Source organism: Gambusia affinis, linkage group LG07, assembly GCF_019740435.1.
Source record: "Gambusia affinis linkage group LG07, SWU_Gaff_1.0, whole genome shotgun sequence".
Lineage (NCBI taxonomy): Eukaryota > Metazoa > Chordata > Actinopteri > Cyprinodontiformes > Poeciliidae > Gambusia > Gambusia affinis.
The window spans coordinates 6,769,672-6,782,740 of NC_057874.1; the positions used below are offsets into that span (position 1 = coordinate 6,769,672).

The 13,069-nt window shown below is 42.8% G+C and overlaps 1 protein-coding gene across 5 annotated transcripts in view; it reads right to left on the reverse strand.

Annotated features, from left to right (window-relative positions):
- The window catches only part of prickle2b (prickle homolog 2b), a 100,913-nt gene that overhangs the window by 17,444 nt on the left and 70,400 nt on the right, over window positions 1–13,069 (reverse strand). The window contains exons 1-2 of one of the 5 annotated variants that reach the window (XM_044122707.1): window positions 6,291–6,502; window positions 6,010–6,187 (exon numbers count right to left, since the gene is read on the reverse strand). The exons of 3 other annotated variants lie outside the window; for them this stretch is intronic. The gene's annotated coding sequence lies outside the window, so the exon portion shown is untranslated. Of the gene's footprint in view, window positions 1–6,009; window positions 6,503–13,069 lie in introns of those variants that run through there. One more of the 5 variants, XM_044122706.1, reaches the window with a different exon arrangement.

Below are 13,069 nucleotides of genomic sequence, written 5' to 3' on the forward strand. Positions count from 1 at the left end.
GGTGTAACCAAACATGAATTAAGACTCGAGCGAAGTATAAAGTAGTTGGACACAATACAACCAGTGATAGAAAACAGAGCTTTGCGAGTAACAAAATTTACACAGCAGCCTGAACAACGTTGGCATGAAACACTTCTAAATGTCTTACTGGACCCATGCGGAATAAAAGACCTTATTTTCTGCAAATTTGTTTCAAACTTACTGAGAACTTCTTGTTGGAATAAAGTAGGGATGTGAAGATGCCATAAAAAAAACAAAAACAATAAATGTGGGTTAAGTACCTGATTTGGGTGGAGTCAACCTTTATTTTCCCCCTTTTAATCCACCCAATATGTATTCTGAAGCACACCGAGGAGACGGTGTATGCATACGGATTTGTGTGTCCTTGACAGACCCGGAAAATGGAAAAACCGGGTGGCCAAAAGGTCGCACCACATTTACCCGTAACCCCCTCAGGCGGCTAAACCAAGGAGACAGAATCTCATTACCTTCCCAGATGGATGCCGTGTCTGACAGCCAGAGCCACGGAGGAGCTTAAGGACACCCAGGACACAGTTTGACACATTGATGCCTCAAGTGAGTGTGGATCTGTTGCAGGATGCGCACACATATGCATGCAAGGCAAACAGCAAAATGGCTAATTCCCCAAGCTAACTCCTATAGTGAACATGGATGCTGTTGATTTGTATTATGAGGTTGAAACGACACCTTTCGGTCCTAATATAGACAATTTTTTACTACTTTGGCTTCTTATTTCTATAGCTTTGTTTAGTTCTTAGTCCTTAATCGCTGCAAACCCAGAACATAAGAAGGAAGGCATATATTTAAATTGCTATTGTCACGTTTGTAGATTCTCAGATTTTCCTTATAGATTAAAACTCCCCTCTTGTCCAACATTAATTAAAGCGCTTCGGTTTGGTTTGAAATAATGACAGATCTGTACAGCAGGACGCTAGTTATGGCCGGATATTGCTTGCATTTGGCAAGGGTAATAAATACCAGACCAACGTGCCTCAACTGATCATTACTGATTCAACCACACAGAGAAAAACTTAAAACAAATGCTAAGTGGGACGGGACCTTCATCAACTCTTGAGATTCTTCTTCATTTGCCCGAAGCCCAAGTAGCTTCGTTAGCTCTCTCTCTCTTTCTCTGTGTGTGTGTGTGTGCGTGTGTGTGTGTGTGTGTGTGTGTGTGTGTGCGTGTGCAGAAATCCAGACCTCTGCATCTTCTGCTTTCACTGTGGAAGGGCAAGCCAAAGACTTCGCAAACGGAATGCATGCATATTAACAAACAATCCCAAGTACCCAGACGTTGCTGCTGCTGCAATGAATATTGATGAAGAAGCAGTGATAGAAAAGATAAAGTCAATCAGACCTACAGGGGAGGAGGGCGAATTTGAACCCATACAGCAAGGCCTCATAACCGGGGCTATGGTCCAATTACAGAACAGAACCGTAAACATTATGAGCCGTTTAAAACTGATTGGTTAGTCGGGACACTTTACGCTGTACGAATGATAGCTGAGCCATGCGTGTTTCAAAGTGGAGGCTGTCTTGCAAAGTGTTTTCCAGTTGTTGCATCAGCGTGTGACTTCGTCTAGTGAAGGCACTGGTACACTGGATCTAAACGGGTTTGCTTTCAACTTGACACCCTGATATCAACGAGTGATATGGCCTCCAAAGCGGACCAAAAATGATTAAACATCAGGCTACAAGAAAACACTCAATGACAAAACCACTGAATAAGGCCTCAACCGCCTTTAAGTCCTTTATACAGCAGCTCGACTGGCTAACCACTAGTGGTGGTGTGCGCTGAAAGAAAGCTGACTTGTCACAAACAAAAGACACAGCACAACTGTTTTGGAAAAAATACTGCACCTAAATGTATTGGAAACACGAGAAAAATAATACTAGTCTTCTTGCAGTCAGCTGTCTGGCAGTGTGCAGGAATGAATAAGAGAAGGACAATGCAGCATTATCCTATGTACGGCCAGCATGATCACTAGATTCTGTTCAGGATGTATAGACAACGCGTGCATTGACAGCATTTGATCATCATTTAGACTGATTTAAAATGGTTGGATATTTGTACACTGAACAATAGATTCTATAAACATAGTTCGAGACTTACGAAGCCATTATTTTACGCGTGTAAATAAATGGACACGTGATTTCAATTGTTTTCTCTTTTTTTTTTTTTTTTCCCCCGGAGTTAGACATGCACAAAGTCAACAATATGTAGAGGAGTTGAGCTTGGAAAATCTACTGTAGTTTCACTAAACAGTTTGTGAAACTTTTATTTGACATTTGTGAAAATAAAACTGGAATCTTTCTTAGTCTTTCTCTTTTCTCTCCCTCACTGTTTTGGCGTAATCCCCGGTTTGCTTCATTTTCGTAAATCCGAGCTACATGCATCACTAATCACATGATGAGATGGAAAACACACAAGTAAAGCCCATCCTTTAGACATGCTTTCAGCAACTCAAACGTTACGCCTCCCTTGGGCCGAGACCAAGTTTTCTTGAGAAGGATGACCCGCGCTGACGCGAGAGGAAGCATTTCACGACCCTGTCCTACACTTCGCCTCTTACAGTGTATCTGGAATTCAAAGCGGAGGCTCTGGTGATTGTTGAAAGGGAAACTCCTCTCTGACCTGTTCTCTTTCCAGATGTTGTGATGATCCCGCCGCCCCCCCAGAGATTCACCTAGCAAACATCTTCAGAAGTAGATGCTTCACACCTACAAGGCCCGTTTCTCCTTCAGTCCCCACGATTGACATCACGCCTTTACGGACCTGCTGGGGATTTCCCCTCCGCTGAAACACAATCCCCGAGCTCCACCGAGCAAGCTGCATGATTTCAATTAGATCAGATTTAGTGACTCTGGAAACACAAGTCAAGTACATTGCAGATGCCTTGTAAATGAGTCCGAGGTACAGAGAAGGAAGTAAAGGGGGGTGGGGGGGCCCCGCTTCCACTTCTCAACCCTGCCTGCCCATTCTCAACCCGGGAGGGAGTTGTAAATGCTGGTATACCATTGGTCTGGCCGAGTGCGAGGTTTACTTAAGTACTTGGGGGGTATGCTTTTCAGATGGCAGTCGCTGTGACCATGATGTCAGTGGACAATGATTCACAGTTTCCAGTTAATTATCCTCACCCAGCTCTACAACCTTGGCGCTTTTACCCAGATTCTGGGTTATTTTAATTTGCAGCCACGGCCTGATAGACGACTCTCTGCATCAGTCAAATGCACCAAAGTCATTTCTTCTCGGTTGATAGCAAAAATAAACTCAATTCCCTATTCAAAGCAACCCTAACGGACTGACTTCCCCCTCCTTTCTTTTGTTTCATCGCAACGTTCCCACCATCCTATGGGAGCTTCAGCATCTCAGCCACAAAAAAATATGAATCGAATTTGGGAATCAGGGCCAGTGAGATTCAATCCAACAGGGTTAGGAGTGTCGTCTGCGTGCAGAGGTTGTTCAAAAGACACTTAAAATGCGAAATCCTTCCAAACACGGCCTCCCATGTGATTCATGGCACACATTAACGCTGCAAACACCCCCCCAAAAAGTCCCATTTGACATATTGCGTTGCCCTCATTTAAATGTATCACTAAGTATTGCTTTGGACGTATTGCTTTGAAGCAAAACACTCGTTCGGTCGTGAGCGTCTCCTCAAACCGCCGAAACGTTCCCGTGGCATCACTGTTGAGCACCGGACTTAAAATCCGATCCCAACGAGGCCTCTCCTCAGGAAACAGAGGAACAGAACAGCTGGATGCAGGAGGCAGCCGAGTCCCGTGTTGACCTTTTTATCGTCATTTAATCTATTTTACTTCGCTTGTTATCTTTGGAAGAAGCGAATGGAGACAACTCGCCTTTTGTTAGGCAACTCTCAACCTTTCTGATCAGAACTGAGAGTACAAATGCATGATGCTTCAAAACGATAATTGTTAACGATAGGATTATCAGGAGTTAATCAAAGCTTCCCGACAAGAATCTGCCTGGACGACGTTTTTTTGTTGTTGTTTTCTTACCCCCCCTTTTGGTATCCAATTAGCGACAGCCTGATGCAATGTGTTGCTGAAGCTAGAGATTAGACCTGCTTCCACCTGTCAAAACCAGTTTTAGATTACAGATAGACAAGGTTCTGCCTTCTGGTCAGACGGTGTCTGGGTCACGAGCTATGAACCCGACTTAAGAACAAATTAAATAGAAATGTTACTTTGGAAGCATTGATTACTTGTACAAATAAGCTAAGGACCATAATCTTCTTTTATGCTTGGTCTGAAACACTGCTGTAAAATAGGATGTGTACAGAATTGTTAAAAAACAAACAAACTGTGATGCACTGAGAAATCAGCTGGAAACTAAATGATTTTCCAGCTTTTTCAGTTTCATACTATCCCTTTTTGTGATTAAGTGCGTCCAGCTGTAACTGAGCGTAAGGGATTTGAAACTGTTTTCGACATGACTGTTGTGCACCGAGGCTGAGAGACTGCAATAGAGGGTGAGACTCTCGGCAGATAACAAGAAGGCTAAATGTATTACAGGGAAGTTGCTACATTTTATCCTCTCGAGCTTTCAACCTTTATCGGTCAGGGATTTTTGGGATTTGTATGTGGCGTTTTGAAAATCTCAAAAGTGAAGTCAGGGTCTGCCCTCCTCAGGGACTCTACATTGAAACTGCTGCTATAGTTGTGTTCGCATTGCTAAGTGTGACAATCATTAATTGGACTAAAGGCAGCTAAAAATGTTACCTCAACAAGCATGTTTTGGTCCTAAAATAATAAGCGCATCCCTATTTTACACCGACTTCTATTACAGCTGCCATTGCTCTTTAGGAAAAGTTAGAATCAGCTACAACTGGCCAAAGCTCTGCAAAACTAGAGTTGGGAAAATTCTGCTTTGTGCTTCTCTTTTTTTCAATTGCATTAGCATTTTTCGGCTCGTGACCCATACCAGTGAACAAAAACACAGCTATCAGTCTCCGATCGGAGTATTTTATCAACCTCATCTCGCGTTGGCACAACCGGCAGCCCCTCCGAGATGCTTGTTGCTTTACTGGCACATGACACTACAGCTTAGAGCTTTACTTTTTATCCTCCAGCCTGTGGGAAATTAAGTGATGACCACAAAATATAGTTAAAAAAATTAAATAAAATCATACTTTTTAGATTCGCTATATGTAAAATGAGAATATTTAACATAAATAATAACTTTGACGTCTTCAAAACTATTGGAAGCTAATGCGTAAAGCTGCTAATTAGGCTCCCGTCAATTTGGCTACTTTCTCAGATCAGTGACTGCAGCTCCAGCTGCCAACGCTCAGCCACGTTATTCATCATTTACCCCTTCAGATCATTCATGTGCTAATAAAGTGTTCCTCTTTACTGCTAACCAGTATGTAATAAGTAAACCGTCTTCACGGTTCAATAAGCTGCTGTGGGGTTCTGTAATAACATCCTCTGATGCCGTTGCCAGTTGTTTCCAACTGCAAAATACAGAGGACAAATAAAGAGAGGGTAGTTATTGAGCTTTAAATGAATTTTATAGTGTAATCCATATGGCACCGTGGCAAATACACGGTCCGCAGCACACATGAAGCTGACCACTGCGCCACAGGAGGGTTGTGTGTGTATGTGTGTGTGTGTGTGTGTGTGGAGGGGGGGAGGGACACGTCCACAGAGTGAAAGCCACAACTTTTAAACTTCGCCCCCCTCAAAGGAAATTCTGCAAACAGGTGTTGATTTAGACAAGAAGAAAAAGTAATCATTAAAAAAAGAGAGAGAGAGAAATATGGTTTTCAATAAGCAAACCCAAACATGAAAACACCATCTAACGTTTTAAATAATGAGTTAGTAAGAAGACAGAGGACACGTTTTTAACACAACATGCGTGCTTTTACCCATTTGGATCACTGAGGAAATGGCGCGTTTAAATAATCTGAAAAAGGAGAAAAAAATAAAAATAAAAATCTAGTGAAAAGGAAATGTGCAGCTTACCCTTCTCACAAACCGAGACGGACTAAAGCCATGGCCCCCGAGCTGACTGCTTCACTTGCTGCGGGTTTTAAAATAAGACGCTCCTCATTGCAGAATCTGTCGCACAGCTCCAGCGCCACCGCGGTGCCACGAAGGCGCAGCAGCCTCGCCCGCCGTGTGTTCCGCACCTCTGCTACATCTATCCGAAGAGAAAGGGGGACGAAAATAGCCTTTAGCGAACCCCCTCCCTCCTCTCGCCTCTTCTGCTCGCTGCAAATACACGCAGGAGTTCAGAAAACTACCGTAAACAGATTCCTCAAAGCGGAGACCAAGGGTCCGAGGAAGAGCGCAGATTCCACTGAAAGTGAATTCAGTCCCACTAAAAGAAAAGCAAACTCCTCTGATAGAAAAAAAAGAGAAAAAGAAAAGTTTCTGCAAAGCAAAAATCCGGGCGGACACTCGGTGCGCTCAGGAAGAGTCCATTAGAGCCTGTCTTCTTGTTGCAGAACAAGCCACCGAGCAGCAGCAGCGCTTTAAACCAAGTACGCTTATAATGAGGAGGTCAAGTCAGCAGTAGTAACTAAACCACTTCCGGCTACCGTTTAAAAAAATAAAATAAAAATAAAAGAACGTTTAGACAATCGCCCAAGTACTCCAAAGTTCACAAAGCTTTTCTTTCAAAACCTTAACATTTCCTATCATGCCACCCCAACAGTTGAAAGTAATTATTTATTGAGATGCCAGAGAAAGTAAGGCTGTGTTTCCCCTTTCTCTCCCCGTCTGTTAAGCTGGATGAAAACATGACAGCCATATTTCCTCTCTTGCAAATACCTACAGGTTTAGTTTAGTTGGGAAGTGTTTCTGGTGGCAAACAACAGTCGAGGTGTGAAAAACATTCAACAATCAAAACAAGCTCCGGGAAGTGTGTCCTATTTGGGTCATTCAAACGACTCGGCATTAAATGAGTAGCACAACAACAGCAAAGTTAAAGCTAAAATAATGATACAGACAGAATCTGAGGATTTTAAAGCGCTAATTTTTCACTTAAACAAACAGGAGGAATTATATCGATTAAAAACATTGGAGTTACTGCGGGCTGTAAATGAAACATTTTTATAGCATGGTTTATTATCAATTCATTCTTCTTTTAAAGAAACATTTGTGTGGCACTGGCAGCCTTTATTCATCAGTAGCTGGACGAGAAAGAAAAGATGAGAGAGGAGGGAAACACATGCAGTAAGTGGCTCAGGGGGTCGAATCACAGACTGGCCCCGCTCTCCCTGCTCTACCATGAGGCCCCTTTTACAGGTATCATATATCACTTGAGTCAAATTTAGATTCAGGTTAAATCTTTAATTATTCCTCCATCAAGAGAAAAAAAAAACATATCTCTTGTTTTAAATTGATCAAACAGAGTTTTATTTTGAAGGCTGCTTGGTTAACTTCCTTTCTGATTCCGGACTCTGGTTGGCTTCACACACACGCACACACACGCACGCACAACCTCTCCCTTCTCATTCCTCCTCTCTTTCTCTCTCTCTCTCTCTCTGTGTTGTGATGTCAGCAAGTCATCCGTCCAACATCGGTGTAATTAGCAGCCTGACTTGCTGGTGCTCTGGCAGAATTTCCATGTGAATTAGCACAGTTCCTCTGAATACACCAACTCAAGCCAGGAGGAGAGACAGCAGGGACCGAGAAGCCCCCAGGAAGCTGAGCTGCGTGGAAGCACAGCCAGGCTAGCCTTTGTAAACACAACAGGGCTGCTTAACATAAGAAATGACCATTTAGCTGGAGAGGAGACAAGAGGCTCACAGACAAATAAAATCATAGAATTGTTGCAAAGCCCATTTAGCAGGACCTTTAAAATCCCTTGCTATAAATCTTTTTCAGTGCCTCAGTAGGAACCACTGGTGATCCAGGCATACAAATGAGACTAGAGGTTGTCAAACATTTCAGCTTCTTACCAATCAAATCACCTCTGGCAGAAAGATGACATCATTCAAAGTTTACTTTCATTGCTAGCAAGCCAAAAATGCAAAAGCAAAAAACCTACAGTAAGATGTGCTTTTAGATAGAATTGTAAAAGGTGATTTTATTACTATTCCGCCCACGACATGAAGTTTTCTCACCCAATGTGGGGCTTAGCTGACCTCCACTGTGAAAATCACAGAATAAAACTGTCACTATGACGTTTTATCACAAATTGAAATAGCTTCTCTTGGTTTGAACTTCTTCTTGTGTGAAGAGTTCAATAATAAGAAAGAGACTGGAGAAATTTTCTATCCATGCGGGGGAGTTCAGTGGGATAAAACCGCTGCAGATCCAAAAAATTACAAAAGGGTCAACTCATGTTTTCTGAGAAAACACCTTGATGATCCTCAGGACCTCTCGGGAAATATTTGGTGGACTGATGACACAAATGTGGGACAGTATGGAAAGTGTTCGCTCAGGTATATTTGGCAAAAAAATTAACAATTCAGAAAAATAAATAAGATTTAAAAAATAAAAAATAAAACATAGCGGTGGTGGTTGGACTGGTTTCCTGTTTCAGGACTTGGACGGATGCCATGTCACACCAGTGGTCTAGTTCGCTGGACCACTGAAGAATTATCTTTATTTTAACACCAGTCGCAACGTCGTGAGCGGACTACGTCGTGCAGCCTTTACCTTTTGTGGTTTTGGAATGACAATTAGCAGCAGCAGCACACTGAATAACATTGCTTTATGCACACAGAAGCAATACATTGTGGCTTTGTTTACATTTAACAAAAACAGGAAATAATGCGCCATGTGCAATAAACGTTGCAACATATAAACTTTGCATGGCTTTTTAATTTACTACGGTAGCTTAAGTGCTTTGAATTGTGCGACCCTCTACAATGTCCATTAGAAGGGGCGGAGAACGCTAGGCCACGGATCCGCCACCAGAGACAAATTATGAACAGCAATAGCAACAACCAAGCCGTTACTTCTCTGACTTTAACCAACTTCTGCCTCCAAGGCCAATTTCTTTAATGAGCCTGCATCATTGCTCATATTTTTTTTCTAACTCTAAATTCTTCCCCCAGACAACCTTTCAGTGGTTCTGAGAGAGCTGCACTCTTCACCTTTCGGATACCGATCCTCTGGTTCCCTTGTTTGAAGACTAAAGGCCTGGTGCCTTAATGAAAGCCATATTTCAGACCCTGGCATTCCTCTCACACGTGGCAGGAGGAAGCTCAAACGTAAGGACGTATTATCACCAACTCTTTACAAACATAGCGGTATCAGTTACAGCTCAGGCTGCACTTAGGGCCTCTCCAAAGGATTTTTACAAGGAGCCCTTAAGTGACACCGTCCTGCATTCGGAGCAACCGCAGAAGGGGTCGTTCAGATTAAGGGCGGCCATTTTTCCGGATAAGTCATTGCTTTCCATGATTAAACTGCTTCCAGGTCTGCAGTGAACTGTTTCAAATGCCCTGAGGGGGCTGGAATAAAAGCGCCAAGGCCAGTTTAAGGAGCATACCTCAGATAGCGTTGGCTGCATGGACTCCTGGCATGCAAAGAGTACATGCTTGGTAATTTTAGACTTGGTAGGCACAAGCAGAAACATATTCCAATTTTAAATCAAAGCAGAGGATGAACAACATTGTACCTTGTACTTGGGGCCTGTACTTTAAAGTCCTCAAGGTAATCTTTGGGGCTCAGAATATCTTATCCTACAGCAGCATTTCTTATATCCTACCAGGGAAGGAAGTGATTTATATATTATCTGATGCAGCCAAAAACACACACCTGATAAAAGCGGAGCTCTTATCTTATTTGAAACATCGCCAGTGTCCTGACATTGCCTTTATTTATTCCCTTATTTTAAGAGCGCCACTCTTTCCTCCTTTCATGTGGCAAATGTTGATGTGTATCACTGTAAAGTCAACACACAAGGCAGCTGGGTCTCACCCCAACAGCTGATAGCTGTGGCATGCCGGGAGTGAAGGAGAAAACTCACCACACAGCTTTTCTTCTCAGCGCTGAAGAATGTTTTTAAAGTCGTGTCCTAACTACTAAAAACCAGGCCTAATGGTCTGAGTGCGGTCCAAAATCTGAAACTGTCCAAATCCAAATTCCACCCTTCACCAAGTTAAATGGAAAGCTGCCTGGTTTGTGCCACAGCAACAACTGTCATGATTGCTGTGGTGGAACTATGAACCCCTTTAAATAAATTTTACTCAAACTGGAAGGTTTTTGAACACAAACTGCCTCGTTTAACGCAACAGCAAAGCATTCTACATTGATTTAAGCCCAGACGTTGACTAAGCCAGTCCACAACATTCGCTTTGTTTTTATGAAACTGATAGGTGGACTTGCTGGTGTGCTTTGGACCGCTGTTCTGCTGTATAACCCAAATTCAATTGGGTTATACACCATATAATCACCACCATGTTTGAGAGGAGTTTGAGTCAGAATGATCTTTAGCTTAACACCAGTCGTAAAGTCTTGAGAATCATTAAGATGTTTTTTGGAACCAACCTGAATGCTCCTACTGGTCAGCACTGGTTTCCCTCTTGGAACCGTCCAACCATCCCCAAGTTTGCCCTCCATCTTTCTTAATGCTGAATCATCCAGACTGACTTCAACTAAGCCTGTTGAGGCTCCTGGTGGTCATGATGGTGTTCTGGGTTCTTTGTGACCTCCTGGATGAGTCATCGATGAACTCTTGCAGTGCTTTTGGGACACGAACCCCTTCTGCAAATTCACCACTGTTTCATGTGTTCTCCATTGTGGATAATGGTTCCGCGATGGAATATGAAAGCCTTAAAATAGCTAGGTAGTCCAGCATTAATCAGACAAAGGTGTGATAACAGAAATTGTGCAAAATAGACACAAAAAAATGCTGTGTTTTTAGTTGGGACTACTTTGAAGATTTTTATTTGTTTTCCTTAAACAAAGGTTGATTTCTTTTCTAAAGACCAGAGAGCTTACTAATTGGACTGTTTGGCAATGCAGCATTGATTTCATGTTTAATGCTCACAGACATTTTTAAAAAAACAACAACCCAGAAACGTTTTGTGGAGGGTGTAGAGAATAACCTTTGGTTAACTTTTCTGTTAAATGTCAATCGTCCGTCTTGACATTTTGGTGTTAGTTTGCTCTACTTTATGAAGAATGAGGACAGATCTCACTCTTAGCTAAAAAAACCCCCCCAAAAAACAAAAAAAAACCCAAATCTTTTTTAGGACTGGGAAAAAACCCCCACAACGACCCAACTACACTGCAAGATTTAGCAAGGTAGTAATCTAGGGGCTTAATACGGGTACAGTCCACCAAAGAGACCCTCTGTAACCCTCCTGTTCCCAGGAGATAAGTGGCCATTATTCATCCTGTGCTCAACAGTAACAGGATTAATTCTGCACGGGTCACGGGGTAAAATTGTATTTGTCCAAAGGGACGGAAATGGAAAGGAAATGAGGGGACCGGCCAGCTTGGCTGTATTTCTAATTAGCTGGAGGGTTCGTTAGCACATAAGCTTTAGTCTTGCAGCCTTACTGATACTGAGGCCTGTGTAAGTCATTGAGCCAGAGAGGGAAAGTAATAGGGGGACAGGCGGAAAAAAGACAAAAAAAAGAGGGGGGGGGGGGGGTAGAGGAAGTGGAAGCAAACAGAAAGACTGTGAACACTTAGTTTCACGCATTAAGGCCCAGGGCAATGAGGTGACCTTGTGCAATGACTCCTCATGGAGACTGGATGCTATTTTTTACCCCTCCTGGCCTACTTTCACAACTGCTCTTCAGCAGAGAGAGAGAGAGAGAGAGAGAGAGAGAGAGAGAGAGAGAAAGAGAGAGAGAGAGAGAGAAAGAACACCCTCAAATCATTGCCCAACCATCAGATCATCCATCTCCACCCCAGACAAAACTCTTCAGGACTGGGGCAGCTCAGTTTTCAGCTCACTGCAACCAAGAACTGTTTTTTTGTTTTTTCTTTCTTCCTTTTCAATGAGCTTTTCTTCTCTGCGAGTGGATTTTGTTTAGAAATCCAATTGAACCTTTTTGCTCAGTTTAAGAATATGAACCGTCAGTGGGAAGAACCAGTGGAAACCTTGGCGTCGACGCAGTAGAATCTCATCAGAGGTGTGTGAGACGAAAGCGAAAACGACACAGGCTACGACTCGTAGTCCTGTTTCGGAGCTTGAGAAGTCTGGAGACCGCTTGGAAGAGAACAAAAAAACCACAAAAAAAAAACAGCTTTCTTTTCACTCAGCAACCACATCTGCGATGAATAACCGTCTAATTTAAAAGGTGCTGTAAAGCATCGTGTTAAAATCTCCCTTTTCTCTCCCAGGAAGGCACAAAGCCACTGTTCCAATTCGGAATAAATATCTTTCCTTATGAATGAACCACCCACCTCCCAATCTCCCACATTTGGGACCCTGCAGACATTTCTCTGACTCATTCAGCCTTCACTGATGTTCCTGCTCTTTATCTCCTCATCAAGACTAAAATGTGTGGTGTGGGCGCTGATTTGTGGAGGTTTTCGGTCTTATTCACAACTTTACCCTTTTTGACAAACCCTCACTGACCTCAGTTTCTGCCTCCACACTTTCATGCGGACTCACCGGACTGCAATCTGCGTCTGCCAAAGATGATATACCACACACCTCCAGAGGATCTCGGTGAAATCGTCTTCCCTCAGATGTAGGGGATCAGACGTTGCCCAAAAGAGGAGCAACTCCTGTCAACGTATCGTCATGCACCAATTTTCAGGGAGATCCAGCCAGGAAATCAGCACAACTCCCCATCGAGCAATACCTGTCCACCGTCCTGCATCCAGTCTCCACAGTAACCAAGTGCTGCTCCAGTGGTTTGCCAGAGACGTTCACATTTTTTTCTAAGTGCATGTCAAGTCTTAAACCTCTAATGACTGAGGTTGACACTCTCTCACTGACTGCAGGCCATCGACTCAATCTACAGAATGTTACAGAATGCAAATAATTATCCCTAAGCCTCATTAAACCCTAACTAAATAAATAATAATTTTTTTGTCTGCAGTTTAGTTGATGTAGATTATTAAAGAAAACCTTGTAAGCTGTTTATACTCGCAGATAAAT